The following is a 12,190-nucleotide window of genomic DNA, read 5'->3' as shown; positions in this document are numbered from 1 at the left end:
TTCAAAATTAAAGCGTACCCTCGATAATTCCTTAGATGGGTAGATGTCAGTCATAATTTTGAAGTGGGTCTCTTTTGCCTTGGGGGTATGGGTAGAGTCAGATACATGGTTCGCAGCTTGGCAATCGATTCCTCATCAAATTTATTTAAAATATCCTTTTTTTTTTTTTTGACGTCCAGGGAATAAGTTTCCTGTGAAACATTTCCTAATAAAGGAGTTGCCGCGCTTTTTGTCCACAATTGAGATTCCCTGGAGTGATAGTCGGGGTAACTGTGGTTGTACGGTTCGGTGCGTCATTATATTTTTGGTCAGGAATACAAATTGTCGAGGCAGTGCGTTTCGTAACTTTAGCAACTCTAATATGGGAGGCTTGAATCTGTGTGTAGTACAGAACTGCTCATTGTCCAGAGGACTGCCAGTGTCATCCATCAAGTCAATTATCGACCATATACCTTTCTCAAAGCATTCCTTGTAAAACAGAGGTTTGTTGCCATGCAGTACATATCGATTGTTCCAAACTATTATACTGTGTGGTGAGAAATTGTGTACGTATATCATTTTCCAGTATAATAATATTTGTTTATGGAACTCTGAACATTTGACAGGAATCTTGTTGATATCCAAGTCAGAGATAAGCAGAAGACTCAGGCCGCCGACTTTGTTGAATAAGTAGTTTGGAGTACAATACCAGAAAGAACGATGAGGTTTGATCCAGGATTTCAACCGGTTCACCTTCAATGTCCCATTCAAGCAGTCCGACTCTATCACTTTCAGCCCTCCTTCACTTGTTTCTTTCACCATATGTGATTTTTCTTAGATGGTGTGGTCTGTTCCTCCAGATAAAGTTGAAATTGATTTGGTTAACAGATTTTACGAGTTGATTTGGAGCAGCATTGGAATACGCTGGGTATATACATCTGGATAAACACATCCATTTTAGTCAAATATATCCGGCCTAATATTGATAAATCTCTCTGGAGCCATATATTAGAATTAAGCTTTACTTTGATTCAGTTTAGATTCAATGTTCCTGGATTGATTTAACGTTTGGTCCTTGGATAGGAAAATGCTCAAGTATTTTATTTCTGATTTCATAGAAACATCGCTGATTTCCTTTAGTGGCGAGTCATGCAGCGCAAGAAGTTTGCATTTCTTTAAGTTTAATGACAATCCTGAAGCCTTGGAGAATGTTTTGGTTTTTTTCAGCACTTATTGGGACTTGATGTTCATTTTTCAAAACTAAGGTTGTGTCATCTGCCAGCAGGCTAATAACAATTTCTGTCCCCAACATTACTTCTGTCCCACACGTATACACACACACACACACACACACACACACACACACACACCTTAATTCCACTCTTTTATATACGCATGTCTGGAGTTCCGGGAGCTCGTTCTCAACGTTCTGGGGATAATCATAGCTGTGCTGATAGCATTGGCCGAAACGTATCCACAACCAAACCAACATTAGCTCATCCACTCATTCACATATGTGTGTGCCCGGAGGTCCGGGAGCTCCAGTCATAAGTCCGGGTGATCTATGTCCGGAGAAGGCTCACATTAGCCGCTCTAAGGGGTCCTGCTGCCCCCCAGCTTCCCGGCCTTTGAGAAGAGACACATAACTCCACTCTTCCGCTTCTCCGCTATGGGCCCTGGTACTCCCGATCCTCCGAACTCAGGTGAATTGCGTGACGTGCTTCTGCTCTCCTATAAGCCCCTACACACTTCGAACACGGCTGTTATCACCCTGTTACTGCATTTCAATGACACCCATTTGCTTTCGATCTCAGTGTCTGCCTCCGTACGGAAAAAGCGGGATGGGTGGGGGGGCATAAGCGCATTCGTGGTGTAAGTAATCAGAAGTTAATAGTGTTAACGGTTTGCGAGAAATTTTTAATGCTAGACAAAAAAAGAAAATTAAAAGGATATAATTAAATAAATAGATAGAAAAATAAAATTAAAAACGAAAAAAAAAAATTGTGAGGGGAATATAACATGTAATTAAGTTGGCGGTTCACAAGGAATCTCAGACATCAAACTGTTTTTAATTGAACATAAATAGTACACCCAAATATACAAATGTACAAATAAACATAGCAAGGTAGAACTGAATGTCAATGAAACAACCAGGGATGAGGAAGCAACGGACATCAGGACATTTGTTCTGTATGTAATGAGAAGTTAATAGTGTTACAGGTTTGTGAGAAATTTACAGTGCGAGACAAAAAAAGAAATTAAAAGGAAGTAATTAAATCAATAGATAGACAAATAAGAAATTAAAACGAAAAAAAAAAAAAAAAATTGCAAGGGGAATGTAACATGTAATCAAGTTGTTTTTTTTGTTTTTTTTTTTTTTTTTACCAAAAAAAAAAGGAACCTCGGACATGGGTAACTATATTTTTTTGTTTTCGGATTTTTCCATAAGTTTTAAGGATTTTTTTTTTTTTTTTTTATATTTCAAAATCGTTTATGAAGACATTAAAATTTGGGGAGCATTTTTGCATTCTGTTCTTGTGAATGAAGAACTTGGCCAGGCCTAAAAGAACATTGACACAGAGTTCATCTGTTATGTTGCTTATAAGTAAACAGAATGTTATATCATCTTTTGAGAAGGAAACTGGTGACGATGGAATGAGAAGGAGAAAAAATATATGGTCAGTGGTTTCAATGTTGTCTTCACAAAATGTACAAATATTATCTTCAAAATTAAAGCGTACCCTCGATAATTCCTTAGATGGGTAGATGTCAGTCATAATTTTGAAGTGGGTCTCTTTTGCCTTGGGGGTATGGGTAGAGTCAGATACATGGTTCGCAGCTTGGCAATCGATTCCTCATCAAATTTATTTAAAATATCCTTTTTTTTTTTTTTGACGTCCAGGGAATAAGTTTCCTGTGAAACATTTCCTAATAAAGGAGTTGCCGCGCTTTTTGTCCACAATTGAGATTCCCTGGAGTGATAGTCGGGGTAACTGTGGTTGTACGGTTCGGTGCGTCATTATATTTTTGGTCAGGAATACAAATTGTCGAGGCAGTGCGTTTCGTAACTTTAGCAACTCTAATATGGGAGGCTTGAATCTGTGTGTAGTACAGAACTGCTCATTGTCCAGAGGACTGCCAGTGTCATCCATCAAGTCAATTATCGACCATATACCTTTCTCAAAGCATTCCTTGTAAAACAGAGGTTTGTTGCCATGCAGTACATATCGATTGTTCCAAACTATTATACTGTGTGGTGAGAAATTGTGTACGTATATCATTTTCCAGTATAATAATATTTGTTTATGGAACTCTGAACATTTGACAGGAATCTTGTTGATATCCAAGTCAGAGATAAGCAGAAGACTCAGGCCGCCGACTTTGTTGAATAAGTAGTTTGGAGTACAATACCAGAAAGAACGATGAGGTTTGATCCAGGATTTCAACCGGTTCACCTTCAATGTCCCATTCAAGCAGTCCGACTCTATCACTTTCAGCCCTCCTTCACTTGTTTCTTTCACCATATGTGATTTTTCTTAGATGGTGTGGTCTGTTCCTCCAGATAAAGTTGAAATTGATTTTGTTAACAGATTTTACGAGTTGATTTGGAGCAGCATTGGAATACGCTGGGTATATACATCTGGATAAACACATCCATTTTAGTCAAATATATCCGGCCTAATATTGATAAATCTCTCTGGAGCCATATATTAGAATTAAGCTTTACTTTGATTCAGTTTAGATTCAATGTTCCTGGATTGATTTAACGTTTGGTCCTTGGATAGGAAAATGCTCAAGTATTTTATTTCTGATTTCATGGAAACATCGCTGATTTCCTTTAGTGGCGAGTCATGCAGCGCAAGAAGTTTGCATTTCTTTAAGTTTAATGACAATCCTGAAGCCTTGGAGAATGTTTTGGTTGTTTTCGGCACTTATTGGGACTTGATGTTCATTTTTCAAAACTAAGGTTGTGTCATCTGCCAGCAGGCTAATAACAATTTCTGTCCCCAACATTACTTCTGTCCCACACGTATACACACACACACACACACACACACACACACACACACACACACACACACACACCTTAATTCCACTCTTTTATATACGCATGTCTGGAGTTCCGGGAGCTCGTTCTCAACGTTCTGGGGATAATCATAGCTGTGCTGATAGCATTGGCCGAAACGTATCCACAACCAAACCAACATTAGCTCATCCACTCATTCACATATGTGTGTGCCCGGAGGTCCGGGAGCTCCAGTCATAAGTCCGGGTGATCTATGTCCGGAGAAGGCTCACATTAGCCGCTCTAAGGGGTCCTGCTGCCCCCCAGCTTCCCGGCCTTTGAGAAGAGACACATAACTCCACTCTTCCGCTTCTCCGCTATGGGCCCTGGTACTCCCGATCCTCCGAACTCAGGTGAATTGCGTGACGTGCTTCTGCTCTCCTATAAGCCCCTACACACTTCGAACACGGCTGTTATCACCCTGTTACTGCATTTCAATGACACCCATTTGCTTTCGATCTCAGTGTCTGCCTCCGTACGGAAAAAGCGGGATGGGTGGGGGGGCATAAGCGCATTCGTGGTGTAAGTAATCAGAAGTTAATAGTGTTAACGGTTTGCGAGAAATTTTTAATGCTAGACAAAAAAAGAAAATTAAAAGGATATAATTAAATAAATAGATAGAAAAATAAAATTAAAAACGAAAAAAAAAATTGTGAGGGGAATATAACATGTAATTAAGTTGGCGGTTCACAAGGAATCTCAGACATCAAACTGTTTTTAATTGAACATAAATAGTACACCCAAATATACAAATGTACAAATAAACATAGCAAGGTAGAACTGAATGTCAATGAAACAACCAGGGATGAGGAAGCAACGGACATCAGGACATTTGTTCTGTATGTAATGAGAAGTTAATAGTGTTACAGGTTTGTGAGAAATTTACAGTGCGAGACAAAAAAAGAAATTAAAAGGAAGTAATTAAATCAATAGATAGACAAATAAGAAATTAAAACGAAAAAAAAAAAAAAAAATTGCAAGGGGAATGTAACATGTAATCAAGTTGTTTTTTTTGTTTTTTTTTTTTTTTTTACCAAAAAAAAAAGGAACCTCGGACATGGGTAACTATATTTTTTTGTTTTCGGATTTTTCCATAAGTTTTAAGGATTTTTTTTTTTTTTTTTTATATTTCAAAATCGTTTATGAAGACATTAAAATTTGGGGAGCATTTTTGCATTCTGTTCTTGTGAATGAAGAACTTGGCCAGGCCTAAAAGAACATTGACACAGAGCATCTGTTATGTTGCTTATAAGTAAACAGAATGTTATATCATCTTTTGAGAAGGAAACTGGTGACGATGGAATGAGAAGGAGAAAAAATATATGGTCAGTGGTTTCAATGTTGTCTTCACAAAATGTACAAATATTATCTTCAAAATTAAAGCGTACCCTCGATAATTCCTTAGATGGGTAGATGTCAGTCATAATTTTGAAGTGGGTCTCTTTTGCCTTGGGGGTATGGGTAGAGTCAGATACATGGTTCGCAGCTTGGCAATCGATTCCTCATCAAATTTATTTAAAATATCCTTTTTTTTTTTTTTGATGTCCAGGGAATAAGTTTCCTGTGAAACATTTCCTAATAAAGGAGTTGCCGCGCTTTTTGTCCACAATTGAGATTCCCTGGAGTGATAGTCGGGGTAACTGTGGTTGTACGGTTCGGTGCGTCATTATATTTTTGGTCAGGAATACAAATTGTCGAGGCAGTGCGTTTCGTAACTTTAGCAACTCTAATATGGGAGGCTTGAATCTGTGTGTAGTACAGAACTGCTCATTGTCCAGAGGACTGCCAGTGTCATCCATCAAGTCAATTATCGACCATATACCTTTCTCAAAGCATTCCTTGTAAAACAGAGGTTTGTTGCCATGCAGTACATATCGATTGTTCCAAACTATTATACTGTGTGGTGAGAAATTGTGTACGTATATCATTTTCCAGTATAATAATATTTGTTTATGGAACTCTGAACATTTGACAGGAATCTTGTTGATATCCAAGTCAGAGATAAGCAGAAGACTCAGGCCGCCGACTTTGTTGAATAAGTAGTTTGGAGTACAATACCAGAAAGAACGATGAGGTTTGATCCAGGATTTCAACCGGTTCACCTTCAATGTCCCATTCAAGCAGTCCGACTCTATCACTTTCAGCCCTCCTTCACTTGTTTCTTTCACCATATGTGATTTTTCTTAGATGGTGTGGTCTGTTCCTCCAGATAAAGTTGAAATTGATTTGGTTAACAGATTTTACGAGTTGATTTGGAGCAGCATTGGAATACGCTGGGTATATACATCTGGATAAACACATCCATTTTAGTCAAATATATCCGGCCTAATATTGATAAATCTCTCTGGAGCCATATATTAGAATTAAGCTTTACTTTGATTCAGTTTAGATTCAATGTTCCTGGATTGATTTAACGTTTGGTCCTTGGATAGGAAAATGCTCAAGTATTTTATTTCTGATTTCATAGAAACATCGCTGATTTCCTTTAGTGGCGAGTCATGCAGCGCAAGAAGTTTGCATTTCTTTAAGTTTAATGACAATCCTGAAGCCTTGGAGAATGTTTTGGTTTTTTTCAGCACTTATTGGGACTTGATGTTCATTTTTCAAAACTAAGGTTGTGTCATCTGCCAGCAGGCTAATAACAATTTCTGTCCCCAACATTACTTCTGTCCCACACGTATACACACACACACACACACACACACACACACACACACACCTTAATTCCACTCTTTTATATACGCATGTCTGGAGTTCCGGGAGCTCGTTCTCAACGTTCTGGGGATAATCATAGCTGTGCTGATAGCATTGGCCGAAACGTATCCACAACCAAACCAACATTAGCTCATCCACTCATTCACATATGTGTGTGCCCGGAGGTCCGGGAGCTCCAGTCATAAGTCCGGGTGATCTATGTCCGGAGAAGGCTCACATTAGCCGCTCTAAGGGGTCCTGCTGCCCCCCAGCTTCCCGGCCTTTGAGAAGAGACACATAACTCCACTCTTCCGCTTCTCCGCTATGGGCCCTGGTACTCCCGATCCTCCGAACTCAGGTGAATTGCGTGACGTGCTTCTGCTCTCCTATAAGCCCCTACACACTTCGAACACGGCTGTTATCACCCTGTTACTGCATTTCAATGACACCCATTTGCTTTCGATCTCAGTGTCTGCCTCCGTACGGAAAAAGCGGGATGGGTGGGGGGGCATAAGCGCATTCGTGCTGTAAGTAATCAGAAGTTAATAGTGTTAACGGTTTGCGAGAAATTTTTAATGCTAGACAAAAAAAGAAAATTAAAAGGATATAATTAAATAAATAGATAGAAAAATAAAATTAAAAACGAAAAAAAAAAATTGTGAGGGGAATATAACATGTAATTAAGTTGGCGGTTCACAAGGAATCTCAGACATCAAACTGTTTTTAATTGAACATAAATAGTACACCCAAATATACAAATGTACAAATAAACATAGCAAGGTAGAACTGAATGTCAATGAAACAACCAGGGATGAGGAAGCAACGGACATCAGGACATTTGTTCTGTATGTAATGAGAAGTTAATAGTGTTACAGGTTTGTGAGAAATTTACAGTGCGAGACAAAAAAAGAAATTAAAAGGAAGTAATTAAATCAATAGATAGACAAATAAGAAATTAAAACGAAAAAAAAAAAAAAAAATTGCAAGGGGAATGTAACATGTAATCAAGTTGTTTTTTTTGTTTTTTTTTTTTTTTTTACCAAAAAAAAAAGGAACCTCGGACATGGGTAACTATATTTTTTTGTTTTCGGATTTTTCCATAAGTTTTAAGGATTTTTTTTTTTTTTTTTTATATTTCAAAATCGTTTATGAAGACATTAAAATTTGGGGAGCATTTTTGCATTCTGTTCTTGTGAATGAAGAACTTGGCCAGGCCTAAAAGAACATTGACACAGAGTTCATCTGTTATGTTGCTTATAAGTAAACAGAATGTTATATCATCTTTTGAGAAGGAAACTGGTGACGATGGAATGAGAAGGAGAAAAAATATATGGTCAGTGGTTTCAATGTTGTCTTCACAAAATGTACAAATATTATCTTCAAAATTAAAGCGTACCCTCGATAATTCCTTAGATGGGTAGATGTCAGTCATAATTTTGAAGTGGGTCTCTTTTGCCTTGGGGGTATGGGTAGAGTCAGATACATGGTTCGCAGCTTGGCAATCGATTCCTCATCAAATTTATTTAAAATATCCTTTTTTTTTTTTTTGACGTCCAGGGAATAAGTTTCCTGTGAAACATTTCCTAATAAAGGAGTTGCCGCGCTTTTTGTCCACAATTGAGATTCCCTGGAGTGATAGTCGGGGTAACTGTGGTTGTACGGTTCGGTGCGTCATTATATTTTTGGTCAGGAATACAAATTGTCGAGGCAGTGCGTTTCGTAACTTTAGCAACTCTAATATGGGAGGCTTGAATCTGTGTGTAGTACAGAACTGCTCATTGTCCAGAGGACTGCCAGTGTCATCCATCAAGTCAATTATCGACCATATACCTTTCTCAAAGCATTCCTTGTAAAACAGAGGTTTGTTGCCATGCAGTACATATCGATTGTTCCAAACTATTATACTGTGTGGTGAGAAATTGTGTACGTATATCATTTTCCAGTATAATAATATTTGTTTATGGAACTCTGAACATTTGACAGGAATCTTGTTGATATCCAAGTCAGAGATAAGCAGAAGACTCAGGCCGCCGACTTTGTTGAATAAGTAGTTTGGAGTACAATACCAGAAAGAACGATGAGGTTTGATCCAGGATTTCAACCAGTTCACCTTCAATGTCCCATTCAAGCAGTCCGACTCTATCACTTTCAGCCCTCCTTCACTTGTTTCTTTCACCATATGTGATTTTTCTTAGATGGTGTGGTCTGTTCCTCCAGATAAAGTTGAAATTGATTTTGTTAACAGATTTTACGAGTTGATTTGGAGCAGCATTGGAATACGCTGGGTATATACATCTGGATAAACACATCCATTTTAGTCAAATATATCCGGCCTAATATTGATAAATCTCTCTGGAGCCATATATTAGAATTAAGCTTTACTTTGATTCAGTTTAGATTCAATGTTCCTGGATTGATTTAACGTTTGGTCCTTGGATAGGAAAATGCTCAAGTATTTTATTTCTGATTTCATGGAAACATCGCTGATTTCCTTTAGTGGCGAGTCATGCAGCGCAAGAAGTTTGCATTTCTTTAAGTTTAATGACAATCCTGAAGCCTTGGAGAATGTTTTGGTTGTTTTCGGCACTTATTGGGACTTGATGTTCATTTTTCAAAACTAAGGTTGTGTCATCTGCCAGCAGGCTAATAACAATTTCTGTCCCCAACATTACTTCTGTCCCACACGTATACACACACACACACACACACACACACACACACACACACACACACACACACACCTTAATTCCACTCTTTTATATACGCATGTCTGGAGTTCCGGGAGCTCGTTCTCAACGTTCTGGGGATAATCATAGCTGTGCTGATAGCATTGGCCGAAACGTATCCACAACCAAACCAACATTAGCTCATCCACTCATTCACATATGTGTGTGCCCAGAGGTCCGGGAGCTCCAGTCATAAGTCCGGGTGATCTATGTCCGGAGAAGACTCACATTAGCCGGTCTAAGGGGTCCTGCTGCCCCCCAGTTTCCCCGCCTTTGAGAAGAGACACATAACTCCGCTCTTCCGCTTCTCCGCTATGGGCCCTGGTACTCCCGATCCTCCGAACTCAGGTGAATTGCGTGACGTGCTTCTGCTCTCCTATAAGCCCCTACACACTTCGAACACGGCTGTTATCACCCTGTTACTGCATTTCAATGACACCCATTTGCTTTCGATCTCAGTGTCTGCCTCCGTACGGAAAAAGCGGGATGGGTGGGGGGGCATAAGCGCATTCGTGGTGTAAGTAATCAGAAGTTAATAGTGTTAACGGTTTGCGAGAAATTTTTAATGCTAGACAAAAAAAGAAAATTAGAAGGATATAATTAAATAAATAGATAGAAAAATAAAATTAAAAACGAAAAAAAAAAATTGTGAGGGGAATATAACATGTAATTAAGTTGGCGGTTCACAAGGAATCTCAGACATCAAACTGTTTTTAATTGAACATAAATAGTACACCCAAATATACAAATGTACAAATAAACATAGCAAGGTAGAACTGAATGTCAATGAAACAACCAGGGATGAGGAAGCAACGGACATCAGGACATTTGTTCTGTATGTAATGAGAAGTTAATAGTGTTACAGGTTTGTGAGAAATTTACAGTGCGAGACAAAAAAAGAAATTAAAAGGAAGTAATTAAATCAATAGATAGACAAATAAGAAATTAAAACGAAAAAAAAAAAAAAAAATTGCAAGGGGAATGTAACATGTAATCAAGTTGTTTTTTTTGTTTTTTTTTTTTTTTTTACCAAAAAAAAAAGGAACCTCGGACATGGGTAACTATATTTTTTTGTTTTCGGATTTTTCCATAAGTTTTAAGGATTTTTTTTTTTTTTTTTTATATTTCAAAATCGTTTATGAAGACATTAAAATTTGGGGAGCATTTTTGCATTCTGTTCTTGTGAATGAAGAACTTGGCCAGGCCTAAAAGAACATTGACACAGAGTTCATCTGTTATGTTGCTTATAAGTAAACAGAATGTTATATCATCTTTTGAGAAGGAAACTGGTGACGATGGAATGAGAAGGAGAAAAAATATATGGTCAGTGGTTTCAATGTTGTCTTCACAAAATGTACAAATATTATCTTCAAAATTAAAGCGTACCCTCGATAATTCCTTAGATGGGTAGATGTCAGTCATAATTTTGAAGTGGGTCTCTTTTGCCTTGGGGGTATGGGTAGAGTCAGATACATGGTTCGCAGCGTGGCAATCGATTCCTCATCAAATTTATTTAAAATATCCTTTTTTTTTTTTTTGACGTCCAGGGAATAAGTTTCCTGTGAAACATTTCCTAATAAAGGAGTTGCCGCGCTTTCTGTCCACAATTGAGATTCCCTGGAGTGATAGTCGGGGTAACTGTGGTTGTACGGTTCGGTGCGTCATTATATTTTTGGTCAGGAATACAAATTGTCGAGGCAGTGCGTTTCGTAACTTTAGCAACTCTAATATGGGAGGCTTGAATCTGTGTGTAGTACAGAACTGCTCATTGTCCAGAGGACTGCCAGTGTCATCCATCAAGTCAATTATCGACCATATACCTTTCTCAAAGCATTCCTTGTAAAACAGAGGTTTGTTGCCATGCAGTACATATCGATTGTTCCAAACTATTATACTGTGTGGTGAGAAATTGTGTACGTATATCATTTTCCAGTATAATAATATTTGTTTATGGAACTCTGAACATTTGACAGGAATCTTGTTGATATCCAAGTCAGAGATAAGCAGAAGACTCAGGCCGCCGACTTTGTTGAATAAGTAGTTTGGAGTACAATACCAGAAAGAACGATGAGGTTTGATCCAGGATTTCAACCAGTTCACCTTCAATGTCCCATTCAAGCAGTCCGACTCTATCACTTTCAGCCCTCCTTCACTTGTTTCTTTCACCATATGTGATTTTTCTTAGATGGTGTGGTCTGTTCCTCCAGATAAAGTTGAAATTGATTTGGTTAACAGATTTTACGAGTTGATTTGGAGCAGCATTGGAATACGCTGGGTATATACATCTGGATAAACACATCCATTTTAGTCAAATATATCCGGCCTAATATTGATAAATCTCTCTGGAGCCATATATTAGAATTAAGCTTTACTTTGATTCAGTTTAGATTCAATGTTCCTGGATTGATTTAACGTTTGGTCCTTGGATAGGAAAATGCTCAAGTATTTTATTTCTGATTTCATAGAAACATCGCTGATTTCCTTTAGTGGCGAGTCATGCAGCGCAAGAAGTTTGCATTTCTTTAAGTTTAATGACAATCCTGAAGCCTTGGAGAATGTTTTGGTTTTTTTCAGCACTTATTGGGACTTGATGTTCATTTTTCAAAACTAAGGTTGTGTCATCTGCCAGCAGGCTAATAACAATTTCTGTCCCCAACATTACTTCTGTCCCACACGTATACACACACACACACACACACACACACACACACACACACACACACAC

The sequence above is a fragment of the Fistularia commersonii genome, unplaced genomic scaffold, assembly GCF_037954325.1.
Source record: "Fistularia commersonii isolate RoL2024-O1a breed Wild unplaced genomic scaffold, RoL_Fcom_v1.0 HiC_scaffold_90, whole genome shotgun sequence".
Classification (NCBI taxonomy): domain Eukaryota; kingdom Metazoa; phylum Chordata; class Actinopteri; order Syngnathiformes; family Fistulariidae; genus Fistularia; species Fistularia commersonii.
The sequence above is the reverse complement of the archived record's forward strand: the minus strand, read 5'-3'. Positions refer to the sequence as shown.